Source organism: Oryctolagus cuniculus, chromosome 6 (assembly GCF_051225735.1).
Source record: "Oryctolagus cuniculus isolate XC-2025 breed Fujian yellow rabbit chromosome 6, ASM5122573v1, whole genome shotgun sequence".
Classification (NCBI taxonomy): domain Eukaryota; kingdom Metazoa; phylum Chordata; class Mammalia; order Lagomorpha; family Leporidae; genus Oryctolagus; species Oryctolagus cuniculus.
In genome coordinates, this window is record NC_142872.1 from 136,088,509 (window position 1) to 136,105,173 (window position 16,665).

Below are 16,665 nucleotides of genomic sequence, written 5' to 3' on the forward strand. Positions count from 1 at the left end.
AGATGACTCTCGTGGAAAGAGAAAGTGGCCTGGGCTAATGGGTGAGATTTGTAGGTTTGAGGATTGTTAGTGCATTGCTCACTAGCTTTTAGAAATATATAGATATTTCCAGGAATGTGGTTTGGTAATAAATAATTTTCAATTTTATTTATAAATTTAATATCTATGAATGAATAGTTCTGAATGCTTATATTTCATGTATCATTGTCCTAGGAGCATTGCTAACCTGGTGTGCTTATTTAGGCATATAGATCTTGACTTCACCTAAGTAATACATAAAGGAATCACTTCTCTGGAGACCTATGACAGCACAATAATGTCTTTGTAATGGTTCAACTCACTAAAAAATATCTTCTACACATTTTTCTATGGTTAATATTAATAATCATGGTTATACATAGAAGAATTGTAGAACCTAGTTACCTTATACATAGAAGAATCTGTAGGATCTAGTTAACTAGCGTGTTTTTGTAATTCTTAGTTATGATGTTCCAATCCTTTTGGTTGTAAACACAAAAAGATCTGTAACTACTACTTGAAGAAAAATGTGGAATATATTGGTGGAAACCAATAACTCCTGAATCTAATGACTTCAATACAGTCAAGACTCTCTTATTCCTTTTTCACTTGAACATATTTTGGAAGATATGATTCTTTTTATTTACTTTGTGCTTGTTGTTAGATTTCCTCAAAATTAGATGGTATATATATCCATGTTGTGGTAAAATGGTAGTCAACAGTTTGAGGTTCCAATGAGGGATCTTCAAAAAGTTCGTAGAAAATCTATAGTATAAAAATACCATGCATGGATTTCAAGATGATTTGTCCTCAGATAAACTTATATTTGAATCTTTTTTTAAAAATATTCGTATATTTATTTGAAAGGCAGAGGTACAGAGAGGCAGAGGCAGAGAAAGAGGTCTTCCATCTGCTGTTTCACTTTCCAAATGGCCACAATGGCCAAAACGGCTGACCTGAAGCCAAGAGCCAGGAGCTTCTTCCAGGTCTCCCATGCAAGTTCAGGGGCCCACACTTAGGCCATCTTCTACTGCCTTCCCAAGCCATAGCAGAGAGCTGGATCGGAAGTGGAGCAGCAAACTTTCTGAAATAATTTCGTCTGCTATTTCAGTTCTGTATGTCAGTTCTGTATGCAAAGTTTCAGTTCCAAATTTTAGAGAATTGTTTTTTTTTCTAGATTTTGATCATGTTCCCACCCTAGAACCTAATCTTTGCAAGAGAGTTGAATTGTTAATATTAATTTTGCTATTACACACATCAATCCTTGATCCACTACAGTTTGGGGTGTGTATGGAGGTAAAAGTGTGGATTTTTAATTCCCAAGGTGTAGGTAGGAGTATCATATGCAGGGGTCTGTCATATCCAAACTGATTCAATTGATTTATCTTTGCTGAAAAATGTTTTCCCGGATTTTTAACAGTGTGTCTTGTGCTTGCTACTTGAAAAATATTACTATTCTGATAAGAAATGATTTATTTTATTTTTCTATTGTATCACCCCAGCTGCTTCTGGTATCCTCACATTTAATTATATCATAACTGCTGATACCTTTCAGAGCCTCATGATGGGATGTTCCATATACCTAGACTACTCATTCTCTCGCTCTTCTTAAAAATCTCAAGTACTAAAGTGTTTCATCGTGAAATTGATTTAAATAACGAAAATCTTGGTGTCTGTTAATCTCTTTTGCTATATACTGATGTTCTCTTTGCACAAATCACACAATCTACACTCAAGTACAAGTCAAATACTTATAGACTTCCCTGAGATGTTTCTTCCCCAGTGTCTGACTCATTCTTTGTTGGAAATCAGTTTCTTATTTCACTGTAAGCAGCGGCTTTAACAGGTGTGTGGCTGGTGGTCACTCTAGTCTGCCAGGTGCAATTGTAGCCAGCTGAAGTAAGAAGAGTCCAAATGCTTCCACAGCTGGTATATGCCAGCTCTTTCATAATAGATTGGTAGATATTTATATCACTTATACACACATTATATAGGTATATGTAAATATATATATATATATATAATTGATGTGCAAGTGAAGTCTTCAAAAAGTTAATGGAAAATAGATACTTGAATTCTATTTTTCCATTTTGAATTATGTTACAATACATGAACATATGTTTGTATATTTACTATCCAAGTATATATTAACTACCTCATATCAGTTCAGATATACTAGAAATGTTTCTCAGAAATCCTGCTCTCTGTTTTATGTGACAGACACGTGTCTACCATTTTAAGAGAGGCACGTATTTTAGCCTTTTCTGTAAGACATTAATCTAAGTGGCAGAGACTGATTATGTAGCAACTGGGCTTACTCTCCCCAAAGAAGGCTGCTCTGACAGACCTGTTTGCTGCGTTCTGGATCAGTGCTCACAGGGAACAAGTTTCTGGCTGTCCTCCTTCTCCCACAAGAATGACATCAGCTGCTAGATAAATGTGTCAGTGGAAATTATGGTGGTTTCACAGAAACCTCAGGAAATTCCTCTCATGAATATAGAACGCCTTTGGTGTAGGCTTCAATCTCCATTTCTTAATAGAAATAAGAATTCTTTGAGAAGAAGGGCTACGTGATTCTTTATAAATTGTGGGCCTTTAAAGTGGCAGCTCTCCATGAAGCTCTGCTGAAACTAAAGCATTAAACTTTCTGTTTGACAAAAGTCAGAACTAATCGCAATGTGGAAATTAGGGCTGCAATTTTCCATGAGCATGTTGGCTTATATGAGACAATTTTACAAACAAAATATGTTTTGATTTGCCAGCATTTATGTGATCAATTCTAGAAAGGGCTCTTATTTTCACAAAATATTCTACTCTGAGTCTAACAAGGATAAAAATGAGTTACAACTTCAGTTATAATTATGTGGGTAAAATAATTAGTTTAGCAACATGTCCAGAAAAGAAAATGAAGGGCTTCCTTAAAGTGATAATGGACATAATACACATGGGACATAATCCTGCTAATAACCAAAGGAAAACAAGAGGTGAAACATTGGCAATAAAAAGGCAGTAATTACTTGTTTTATGATGCAAGCAGTTCCTTTCTTTGATCACAGGAGAGCACTGTTCATCTACGGAACATTTTGTTTAAAGGAAATAAATGGAGCATTTGTGATCCAGAAGAGGTTTGATGTGGCAAATTATATAGCCCTTATGATTGAATCATAGCTGTAAAAAAGAAACACACTCTTCGCATAGAAAAATGAATATACATGTACGTGATTTGTAAGCTGTCAGTTTGCTAGTCTTGAAATCAATTGGCAAAGATACATATATATATATGAATCTTTCTGGTATAGATGTGATTCTCTGAAAGCCCCCAATAATATGCCAGATTCATTTCCCATCAGAAAGAGATGTAATTACATCATGTTTCATAAGTTTAGTGTTTCATTTAAGAACTGATCTCAACTAAGCCCAATCCAACAACACTTAACATAAGTATTCAATAAGAATACAGCAAAGATAAGCACCTAAAACAAGGTATGAATGTTCTATGTGGGTGTGGTATCTGGCAGAAAACATCAGATTATTAATTCATTTTTTTTTTTATTTTTTAAGGTTTATCTGTTGGGGCTGGCATTGTGGCATAGCAGGTTAAACCACTGCCTGTAGCTCCAGCATGCCATATGGGTACTGGTGCCAGTCCTAGATGCTCCACTTCTTATCCAGCTCCCTGCTAATGTGCCTGGGAAAGCAGCAGAAGATGGCCCAAGGGCTTGGTTCTCTGCACACCTGTGGGAGAACCTGAAGAAACTCCTGGCTCCTGGCTTCAGCCTGGCACAGCCCCAGCTGTTATGGCCATTTGGATGGACAGTGAACCAGCAGATGGAAGATCTCTTTCTCTCTCTTTCTCCCTTTGTTCTGATCTCTCTGTAACTATGCCTTCCAAATAAATAAATAAATAATTTAAAATTATCTGTTTATTTGAAAGAGTTACACAGAGAGAGGGAGAGATCAGGCGAGTGTGTTTGTGTTGGAGGGGCGGGAGTCACAGAGAGATCTTCCATCAGTTGGTTCACTCTTGAAATTGCCACAGTGGCCAGGACTGAGCCATCACAAAGCCAGAAGCCTGGAACGCCATCAGGGTGTTCCATGTGGGTGGCAGAAATCCATACACTTGAGCCATCTTTTGCTGCTTTCCCAGGAGTTTTAATAGAAAGCTGGACTGAAACTGGTGCTTGTATGGTAGGCTGGGGTCATATTGCCAGTCACAGTAATCTGATTCTTTCTTTAAAACCATCAGGAGATTTAGCAAAAGATATGTTGTTTTTTTTTTTTTTTTTCTCATGAGGACAATCAGCCAGAGGTTTGGTATTTTTCTACAAGAGCCATGGATGAGGAGTATTGCCATTAAAGATTATTTACATCAGTTTTATAAGGAAGTAATAGTATTTCTAAATCATTTAATTTGCAGACAGCAAGTAAACAAGGATTTACTTTTGCTCTTCAAGGTTATCCTATCAAATTTTTTTTTCATTTTCAATTCTCTTTATATACAGAAGATCAGTTTAGCATACATTAAGTAAAGATTTCAACAGTTTGCTCCCACACAGAAACATAAAGTGAAAAATAATAGATGATTTTTTAAATGATGATGAAATCAGATCAGACCTATTGTCATGTTTAATCCCAGTGAGAGTCAAGTTGGGAATTGATAATTTCTTTTTTTTTTTTTTTTTACAGAAGATCAGTTTAGTATACATTAAGTAAAGATTTCAACAGTTTGCACCCCCATAGAAACACAAAGTGAAATATACTGTTTGAGTACTCGTTATAGCATTAAGTCTCAATGTACAGCACATTAAGGACAGAGATCCTACATGAGGAGTAAGTGCACAGTGACTCCTGTTGACTTTACAAATTGACACTCCTGTTTATGGCATCAGTAATCTCCCCATGCTCCAGTCATGAGTTTCCAAGGCTATGGAAGCCTTTTGAGTTCACCAACTCTTACCTTGTTTAGACAAGGTCATAGTCAAAGTGGAGGTTCTCTCCTCCCTTCAGAGAAAGGTACCTCCTTCTTTGAAGACCAGTTCTTTCCACTGGGATCTCACTCACAGAGATCTTTCATTTAGGTTTTTGGTGGTTTGGTTTTTTTTTTTTTTTTTTTTTTTTTTTTGTCAGAGTGTCTTGGCTTTCCATGCCTGAAATACTCTCATGGGCTTTTCAGCCAGATCGGAATGCCTTTAGGGCTGATTCTGAGGCCAGAGTGCTGTTTAGGACATCCGCCATTCTATGAGTCTGCTGAGTATCTCGCTTCCCATGTTGAATCGTTCTCCCCTTTATTTATTCTATCGGTTATTATTAGCAGGTACTAGACTTGTTTATGTGCTCCCTTTGACTCTTAGTCCTTTCATTATGATGAATTGTGAACTGAAATTGATCACTTTGACTAGTGAGATGGCATTGGTACATGCCACCTCGATGGGATTAAATTGGAGTCCCCTGGTATGTTTCTAATGCTACCATTTGGGGCAAGTCAGCTTGAGCATGTCCCAAATTGTACGTCTCTTCCCTCTCTTACAATTTAATTTGGGGAGTTTACTCTGTTTTTCATTTATTGTTACCTAAAGATACATCCAAATTTGCCTTTTGTGATTGGAAACTTCAGATCTAGACATGGTCAGGAAAGTACCAATTCCATCTTCTCTTCTTCTATCTCCTTTCTCTCATTACTTCTTTCTTATTCTGAATTTCAAATGTTCAAAATTGTTTTATCTATGCTCAACATAGTCAGTGATATTTATTAGTATTTCAATTGAATACCTCTCCACAACCATTAGGATCTATGCAGGAGTGTGTAAAGATCAGGGTTTCTAGAATCCTCTGGTGTGCACTTTTGCAAACAAACGAATACCATCTAAGGCAGTTGGAGAAGATGATGCTTCCTGCTAGTTTGCAATGATTACTGCTGAAGTTCCCAGTTTTCCAGTCTCTCTTATGAATTCAAACATGCTGTACCATGCAGTGAGCTTCAGTAAGTTTGTTCAAGATCAATGCCTATAACAGTGAGGACTGGACCAGGCTGAAACCAGGAGCCTGGAACTCCATCTGGGTCTCCCTCATGGTTGACAGGGACCCAAGTACTTCAGCTTTCACCTGCTGCCTCCCTGGATGTGCATTAAAAAGAAGCTGGTTCAGAAGTGGAGGACCTGGATTGTGCCCCAGGCATTTTATTATCAGATAGAGACATCCAAATCAATGTCTTAATTACTGCTCCAAATGCCTGCCCCATTGTTTTGTTTGTACATTACTGATAAATAATTCTTTTTTCTTTTGAAAAATATTTATTTTGTGTATTTGAAAGGATGAGTTTTGGGGTGGGTAGTGGAGAGAAAGAGAGAGAGAGAGAGAATCTTCCATTTATCCTCTTGTTCACTCTACAAATGACTGAACTGTCAGCATTGGCCAGAAGTCAGGAGCTTCATCCAGGTGTCTGATGTGGGTGGCAGGGGACCAAACATTTGGGCCATCTTCTACTGCTTTTCCAGGTACATTAGCAAGGAACTGGATCAGAAGTGGACAAACTGGGACTTGAAATGGCATCCCTATGGGATGCCAGCACTGCCCCCTGATAATTTCTGGTTATGGCTTTCCACAGATACCATCATCATATTATGGATTTATTTTAGTTTTCAAAAGACAGGACCCAGATGCTGAATAAAATATTTAAAAATTTTGACAAATACAAATAAATCCATATACACTAATATATTTCTACTTTGACTTTTGTATTCATTTCCAAATGCATGGGGACTGAGATCTGTTAAAAAAAGGTGAGCTACTCAGTAAAACTCTACCTTAGCTAAGGCCTACTCTTATCTCTGAATATCTGCTATTTAAGCAAAAGAGCATTAAGGGATACTCAGTATTTAATTTTAGATTTTAAGCTCTTTAAGATTAGTTTATACCTAGATAATGACTTCCTTTCTTTTATTTCTTGTGTTTGGCATATGGTATCTGTAATTTTAGGTCCCTGTTTTATTTTTATTCTTAAATGATCAATGTCAGGTATACTTAAAGTGTCATACTAGGTAGCAATCTGCAACTACTTACTGTTCAGTGTTTTAGAACCCTGGAAATCAAAAGCTCAGAAAACGGATTTAATAATACAGACAGGGATACTATTTCATTTTGATGAGAATTTGATGCTCTGTTAACCAATAGGAAGATGGATACAGAGACAGAGGACAATGCAGTTAAAAAACTATATCCAAGGTTACGTCTCAGAAATGGTATATGCTGCCATGAACATGCATCTGTCAAAGGAAGCCTGAACCTTCTACAGAGAGCTCTAGGCCCTCTAGATAATGTTCCACTAGGCACCTCTCCACTCCTTTGTGTCATTGTATTCTGTTTAGATTGGTGAGTACATTTGTTGGGTGATTCTAGAGCATCTTCTTAATGACTATATTCCTGAGATATTTGTTTCTGGAATTTTCAGATTCTATGGTGTGAGAGAACATTCAATAAGAGGGATGTTTTTATAAGCATTTGAAGGAGAGTCCTCTAATAGGCTGCCAAAAAGAATGGCATACCCTTATACCTATGTCACTTGTCTATCTAGTCATCTGAGATGCGATGTTGGTTGTCATGGACAGATAATAGTGACATAATTGCAAAAAATATTGTTCAGTGAAATCTCTCTTTTAGGGAATACCCAGGTATTACCATCAAATCATGATCATAATAATACACTATACTGTTAATTTGCATTTTTGAAAAAATAACATTTTAATTCCTTAATAGTGAGTGATTATATAAATAGAATTCTAGGAAAGAAGCCAAAAGTAAACTCACAACCCATGTTCTTAAAGAAACAAGAAATGAAAATTATCACTAGACTATAAATGGGGTTTACAGATTATCACGAAAGTGTGATTATTATGCTATAAAAGGCAAACATGCATAATATGTTCTAAGTCTTGCTGAAGGGAAGAGGATAGGCTCTTTTCTATATTCACTGAGTTGAGTCTGTTAAGCATGCTTCAACTCTTAAAATATAAATGGAGTTAGTTTCCCTTTGAAGTTTTCCAGTGGTACTCAGATGCAGGCTATAAATATACTCTCAAAGCCCTTTTCAACACTACAGTCTTAGTCTCTCTTCGCAAGAAATGTAGACAGGAGGAAAAGAAGACAAGTTTTGTAATCTTCATAAAGTCTCATCAAGCCCTTGTCCCGATGGAGGAGTTGGTGTTCTGCTGCTTCACACCTACTAGGTGGAAGCCTTAAGTCCCACTTGCTAAACCATGTTCAAACTGCAGTCAAATAGGAGTTTTTCCAAACTGCAAATGGTATTCCTCAATAGTTTGGCCTGCATTTGAGTACTGAATAAAAAAACTGGTAATTAGGGAGGCCCCAGAGTCCCATTAGAGCTTTTCATGTACCATTGTAAAACACCTGTATCTATCCATGCTGTTAATATAACCTAGATGTTTAATTTTTTGAGCTACCAAGTATTTCCTCATTAGACTTTCTATCTTTTGAATTATGTCCAATTTGTCTTGTCATTGGTTTACAACAGACTGTCTTTGCAATGGCCAAGATAATTTTTTACCCTCCCTCTCTCCCTGTCTCCTCCTTCCTTGCCTGCCTTCCTCCTTTCCTTCTCTCCTCTCTTCTCCCTTTCTTTCTTCCAGCCTTTCTTCCTCCTTTCCACCCTACCATAAAGCTCTCTTTATAAAAGCCTAATATGATGATAAAGCATTTCTGACAATTGTGTGGAGTAGTAGAATAACTTCTCAAATTATGCTTTTGATGAAACTTGGACAAATTACGTTCTCTGATGTTCACTGTTTTCATCTGTAATATATTAGAAAATATACCTATGTTTGAAGAAATTTATATAAAATTGTTGACAGACAACAATCACCCCAAAATTGATGGTCTTTATACTATTAATTTTTTATGTTTGGAATTTGTGCATTCTTTTTCTGAATGTTCATAATAAGTTTTCACCTGTGATCACACTGAAAAGGAATAGAAATAATTTTAGACATTTTCAATTGATGCATTAGCACTGATCTAGGAGGCTTAATGTGGGGTAAATGAGGGCACTGTGCAGACCTGTGTTGACTCCTCTAGTATTGCATATTTCACTCAGGAATGTAGCAGACTAGATCTTGTGCCATGACCTTCAGAAGGCAGTTCCTTTGAAAATGGACATTTCCTGCAAGAGTATACGATGTGGTAATCCAGTAAAGTGGGGGCAAGATGGAGTCTTTCATGCCGTTTCTCTTCTGTCTCACTCTAAATGAAGTATGCTTGCTTCCAGAATACTCTTAACACATGGTAGAAAAATAGCCATCAGTCAATGAAGGATGCTTTTTAAAATATTTGCAAACTCCTTGTCGGCTGCTATTTGGTAACTCTTAAATACCAGGGAGTATATTTTTCTACCATGTTATAGAGGTGACCATCCAGCTTCTGCTTCATTTGTGAGGAATGGCAGCAATCTGAACCATGCAATGTATAACTACAGCAGTGACTTCATAATAGAACTATTTTAGATTCCATTTCACAATAATGAATTTGACCTCTGGATACTCTCAGGAAATAAGTGCAGTTCAGCTGCATCAGGAAAAGTATACTTTATGGGCTGTACTGAATAGTTAACATAGACTAACTGCTCATAACCAGTGCTGTGTAAATTCTTCTTCCCATAGGTTTAAATTGCAGAACCGCATTTTAAGGAAATAGAGAACAAGCACATGACTCTAGCTTAAAGCTTCTGTTGTATTGTAAAAATATGCAGACCTTCTTCAGTGTGTACCATTTATGTTGGCACATTAGATCCATTTAAAAATAATATTTGTTATGAGAATACTTTTTTATTGTCAGATAATTATATATATATATATATTTTAACTTTTATTTAATGAATATAAATTTCCAAAGTACGACTTATGGATTACAATGGCTTCCCCCCCATAGCGTCCCTCCCACCCGCAACCCCCCCCTTTCCCATTCCCTCTCCCCTTCCATTCACATGAGGATTCATTTTCGATTCTCTTTATATACAGAAGATCAGTTTAGCATACATTAAGTAAAGATTTCAACAGTTTGCTCCCACACAGAAACATAAAGTGAAAAATAATAGATGATTTTTTTAAATGATGATGAAATCAGATCAGACCTATTGTCATGTTTAATCCCAGTGAGAGTCAAGTTGGGAATTGATAATTTCTTTTTTTTTTTTTTTTTACAGAAGATCAGTTTAGTATACATTAAGTAAAGATTTCAACAGTTTGCACCCCCATAGAAACACAAAGTGAAATATACTGTTTGAGTACTCGTTATAGCATTAAGCCTCAGTGTACAGCACATTAAGGACAGAGATCCTACATGAGGAGTAAGTGCACAGTGACTCCTGTTGACTTTACAAATTGACACTCCTGTTTATGGCATCAGTAATCTCCCCATGCTCCAGTCATGAGTTTCCAAGGCTATGGAAGCCTTTTGAGTTCACCAACTCTTACCTTGTTTAGACAAGGTCATAGTCAAAGTGGAGGTTCTCTCCTCCCTTCAGAGAAAGGTACCTCCTTCTTTGAAGACCAGTTCTTTCCACTGGGATCTCACTCACAGAGATCTTTCATTTAGGTTTTGTTTTTTTTTTTTTTTTTTTTTTTTTTTTTTTTTTTTTTTTTTTTTTTTTTTTGCCAGAGTGTCTTGGCTTTCCATGCCTGAAATACTCTCATGGGCTTTTCAGCCAGATCGGAATGCCTTTAGGGCTGATTCTGAGGCCAGAGTGCTGTTTAGGACATCCGCCATTCTATGAGTCTGCTGAGTATCTCACTTCCCATGTTGGATCACTCTCCCCTTTATTTATTCTATCGGTTATTATTAGCAGGTACTAGACTTGTTTATGTGCTCCCTTTGACTCTTAGTCCTTTCATTATGATGAATTGTGAACTGAAATTGATCACTTTGACTAGTGAGATGGCATTGGTACATGCCACCTTGATGGGATTAAATTGGAGTCCCCTGGTATGTTTCTAACTCTACCATTTGGGGCAAGTCAGCTTGAACATGTCCCAAATTATACATCTCTTCGCTCTCTTATTCCCACTCTTATGTTTAACAGGGATTACATTTCAGTTAAATTTCAACACTTAAGAATAACTGTGTATTAATTACAGAATTAAACCAGTCATATTAAGTAGAACAGACAAAAAAAACTACTAAGAGGGATAATGTATTAAGTTGTTCATTAACAGTCAGGGCTATGCTGATCAAGTCACCATTTCTCATAGTGTCCATTTCACTTCAACAGGTTTCCTTTTTGGTGTTCAGTTGTCACCGATCAGGGAGAACATATGGTATTTGTCCCTTTGGGACTGGCTTATTTCACTCAGCATGATGTGTTCCAGATTCCTCCATTTTGTTGCAAATGACTGGATTTCGTTGTTTCTTACTGCGGTATAGTATTCTAAAGAGTACATATCCCATAATTTCTTTATTCAGTCTACCGTTGATGGGCATTTAGGTTGGTTCCAGGTCTTGGCTATTGTGAATTGTGCTGCAATAAACATTAGGGTGCAGACCGCTTTTTTGTTTGCCAATTTAAATTCCTTTGGGTAAATCCCAAGGAGTGGGATGGCTGCGTCGAACGGTAGGGTTATCTTCAGGTTTCTGAGGAATCTCCAGACTGACTTCCATAGTAGCTTGACCAGTTTGCATTCCCACCAATAGTGGGTTAGTGTCCCTTTTTCCCCACATCCTCGCCAGCATCTGTTGTTGGTAGATTTCTGAATGTGAGCCATTCTAACTGGGGTGAGGTAAAACCTCATTGTGGTTTTGATTTGCATTTCCCTGATTGCTAGTGACCTTGAACATTTTTTCATGTGCCTGTTGGCCATTTGGATTTCCTCTTTTGAAAAATATCTATTGAGGTCCTTGGCCCATCTCTTAAGTGGGTTGTTGGTTTTGTTTTTGTGGAGTTTCTTGATCTCTTTGTAGATTCTGGTTATTAACCCTTTATCTGTTGCATAGTTTGCAAATATTTTTCCCATTCTGTCAGTTGCCTCTTCACTTTCCTGACTGTCTCTTTTGAAGTACAGAAACTTCTCAATTTGATGCAATCCCAATAGTTGATTTTGGCTTTCACTGCCTGTGCCTCCCGGGTCTTTTCCAGAAATTCTTTGCCTGTGCCAATATCTTGAAGGGTTTCTCCAATGTTCTCTAATAACTTGATGGTGTCAGGTCATAGATTTAGGTCTTTAATCCATGTTGAGTGGATTTTTGTGTAAGGTGTAAGGTAGGGGTCTTGCTTCATGCTTCTGCACGTGGAAATCCAGTTTTCCCAGCACCATTTATTGAATAGACTGTCCTTGCTCCAGGAATTGGTTTTAGATCCTTGATCAAATATGAGTTGGCTGTAGATGTTTGGGTTGATTTCTGGTGTTTCAATTCTGTTCCATTGGTCTATCCATCTGTTTCTGTACCAGTACCATGCTATTTTGATTACAACTGCCCTGTAGTATGTCCTGAAATCTGGTATTGTGATGCCTCCAGCTTTGTTTTTGTTGTACAAGATTGCTTTAGCTATTCGAGGTCTCTTGTGCCTCCATATAAATTTCAGCACCATTTTTTCCAGATCTGAGAAGAAGGTCTTGGGTATCTTGATTGATATTGCATTAAATCTATAAATTGCTTTTGGGAGAATGGACATTTTGATGATATTGATTCTTCCAATCCATGAGCATGGAAGATTTTTCCATTTCTTGGTATCCTCTTCTATTTCTTTCTTTAAGGTTTTGTAATTTTCATCGCAGAGAATACTAAAAAATCTGATCAATGAAAACTAATATGAATTATAATTAATATTTATTGGTATTTCCTTATGCTTGAATCATGTGGAAGAGATCTATCAAGTAATGGGAAAAGAGCAGATAATGGGTATCCTAATATACATGCACATCACAAGTATTTGCTGAATACTTCACTGTGCTGGACATTTTATTGTAGACATCATCATGTTTTAAATAGAGATGCAAATGTAAAAATTATTTCATTTGTACGTGAGTAATTTATATTTTCATTAACAGCAGGATTTACTATTATAATGTCTGATTTATGAAGATATCTGAGTTAATTGGTTATTACAGACTAGGCTTTTATGAATTATATTTTTACACTTATTTCCAGATCCACTTCTTTTGCTTTGTTTCATTTAAACTCAATGCCACTTGATGATATATAAAAGAAACTAACTCTTATAGTTCAATAAGTTTTCAGAGTGGAATAAATATGAAAAAAATGCTTTATCTAATAAAGTCCAATGACTTTTTGAATATCACTCCCCTAACAAATCATTATTTGGGAAACTAAAAGCCTAGGCCAATGATCAAGAGTTAGCTAAAGATAGTTCTTTTAAACTCATGTGAAGCAACCTAGAGTTGGACAAGACAAAACATAATGAATTTCAAATCAACCCAGTTGACTAATATTTACTATCTTTAATGGTTAAAAGCAAATAACATCTAAGATCTTTGAGATAAGAAAATTGTTACGTGAATGTAAACCATTTGTCATTTTAAAATAACTAATTTCTTGTTAATATTTAAGCACTATGTTAACCACAGTTTAGGACTATAGTACTATCATTTGTTCCCTTGTATGATTGATGACCATGAACTGACCAAGTTCTCTCACTTTTCTTGTTTACAGTTCTTTTTTTCTTTTAAAAATTTATTTCATGCTATTTGAAAGGCAGATTTGCAGAGAGAGAGTAAGAGACAAAGAGAGAGTGAGAGAGATCTTATATCCACTGATTTCTTTCCAAGGTGATCACAATGGTGATCTGGTCCAGATCAAAGCCAGGAGCAGGAGCTTCCTCCTGGTATCCCATGTGGGTACAGTGGCAAAGTACTTGGCCATTTTATGCTGCTTTCCCAGGTGCATTAACAGGGAGCTGGATTAGATGTGGAACAGCAGGGAATCAAACCAGTGCCCATATGGGATGCCAGTGCTGAAGATGGCGGCCTAAGCCACTACACCAAAGCACAGGCCTCTCTTGATTATAGTCTTCTTTTTTTTTTTTTTAAGATTTATTTATTTATTTGAAACTCAGAATTACACAGAGAGAGAAGGAGAGGCAAAGAGAAAGGTCGTCCATTCTCTGGTTCACTCCCTAATTGGTCGCAAGGGCCAGAGCTGCCTGATCTGAAGACAGGAGTCAGGAGCTTCCTCCAAGTCTTCCCATGTGGGGGTGGGGCACCAAGGACTTGGGCCATCTTCCTTTGCTTTCCCAGCTGGATCGGAAGTGGAGAGCCGGGTCTTGAACTGGTGTCCATATGGGATGCCAGCACTGCAGATGGCGGCAGATTTACCTGCTATGCCACAGCACCAGCCCTTTGATCATAGTTCTAAACAATAATTGTGGAATCGTATGGAGTCCAATAACCATGAAATACAAGAACTGTCTGAAACAACCCTGACCTTGCTGTTATCCTGGGAGATAAGTTTAAGAGAAAATACCCAGGACAGATAAAGTTTAATCCCTGTAAGCTTTCAACATCCTGTAATTCTGAGTTCAAAGTTGATTCTCTTTGTTTATTTTTCATCTATAGTTATTGTGATAAAGTATTTTCATTTTTACATTTCACAAAAGGTTCTGGAAACACTTTAAGATGTTTAAAAACTACTTGTTTCACAGACATCGTGGGACTGCGTCTGTAAGAGATGTTCCAACAATGAAATTTCTCTGTGGAGCAATGCTGGTGCTCATGCCTTTTCTACAGACATAGATATCTTTTCATAACAGAACCATGACAAGTAGAAAATTAAATCTTTAGCTGGCAATTTGGAAAGCTCTTTGGGAGGATTTTAACATCATTTGTAGATGTGTGGTGCTTATAGTCACATTTATATCTAAATCTATATCTGATTCTTCTCTATCTGTATCTCTATATCTATATTTATGTCTGGCTATTTATACGTGCACATATCTGCACATATATACATTTATAGGAATAAGCTGTTACATATACAATTTCTTAAAGGTTTCTTTATTTGAAAGGCAGAGTTACAGAGAGGCAGAAGCAGAGAGAGAGAGAGAGGTCGTCCATCCACTGGTTTACTCTCTAGATAGCCGCAATGGCTGGAGCAGGCTGATCCAAAGCCAGGAGCCAGAAGCTTCTTCCGGGTCTCCCACGCAGGTACAGGGGCCTAAGGACATGGGCCATCTTCTACTGCTTTCCAAGACCGTAGCAGAGAGCTGGATTGGAAGTGGAGCAGCTGGGACTTGAACTGGCACCCAAATGAGATGCCAGCACTGCAGGTGGTGGCTTTACCTGCTATGCCACAGTGCCATCCCACACATAAAATTAGTATTTCACATATGTGTCCATGTGCACATAAATACAAACATGCATGTGTATATTTTATATATGATATATTCATATTTACAGATTTAAACACAGTTTTCAAATGGATTCATTGTTAGCAATGGCTTCACTGTGGGGTTATCAATGTCTGATGATTTCAAGACAATTGAAGTCATATTTTATTCTTTACTTAATTTTTTCCCCTAGGGCAAAGCAGCTTATACCTTTATCATTCTTTATTTAAATCTTTAATGTTTCTAGATATATCTGCTTAATAATTAATTGTTATGATAATGATAATTTTTTTTTGACAGGCAAAGTGGACAGTGAGAGAGAGAGACAGAGAGAAAGGTCTTCCTTTTCTGTTGGTCACCCTCTCATGGCCGCTGCGGCCTGCGCACCGCGCTGATCCGAAGCCAGGAGCCAGGTGCTTCTCCTGGTCTCCCATGGGGTGCAGGGCCCAAGTACTTGGGCCATCCTCCACTGCACTCCTGGGCCACAGCAGAGAGCTGGCCTAGAAGAGGAGCAACCGGGACAGAATCCGGAGCCCCGACCGGGACTAGAACCCGGTGTGCTGGCGCCGCAGGCAGAGGATATTGAGCCACAGCACCGGCCATGATAATGATAATATTAACTAAAATTTTTGGTTTACAAACACTGTGCTAGGTCCTTCATACACATTTAATAGATCCTTCACAGTTTACTAAATTGACACTATTACTATCTTTCTAAGTAAGGTATAAGAAACTAGGGTTCAGGCCGGCACCCGCGGCTCACTAGGCTAATCCTCCGCCTTCGGCATTGGCACACCGAGTTCTGGTCCCGGTTGGGGCGCTGGTTCTGTCCCGGTTGCTCCTCTTTCTAACAAGCTCTCTGTGTGGCCCGGGAAGGCAGTGGAGGATGGCCCAAGTGCTTGGGCCCTGCACCCGCATGGGAGACCAGGAGGAAACACCTGGCTCCTGGCTTCAGATCCTCACAGCGTGCCAGCTGTGGCGGCCTTTTGGGGGGTGACCTTTCTATCTGTCTCTTTCTCTCTCTCTCTAACTCTGCCTGTCAAAAAACAAAAACAACAACAACAACAACAAAAACTAAGGTTCATATAAGTTAAATGATGGCTGCAGTATCACTTATTTATCAATTTCAGGACCCATGACCGAAATCAAGATAATCAGATGTAGAAGACACATTCTTTCTTACCACTCTAGGACATTCCACTTATATTAAAATTTGAATGTGATATTGTTTGGTCAAGTTGTTTTTCTCTGAGGGAGTTGTGTAAAATGAAAGACAATGAACAGTTAACTAGTTTGCTGAGAAT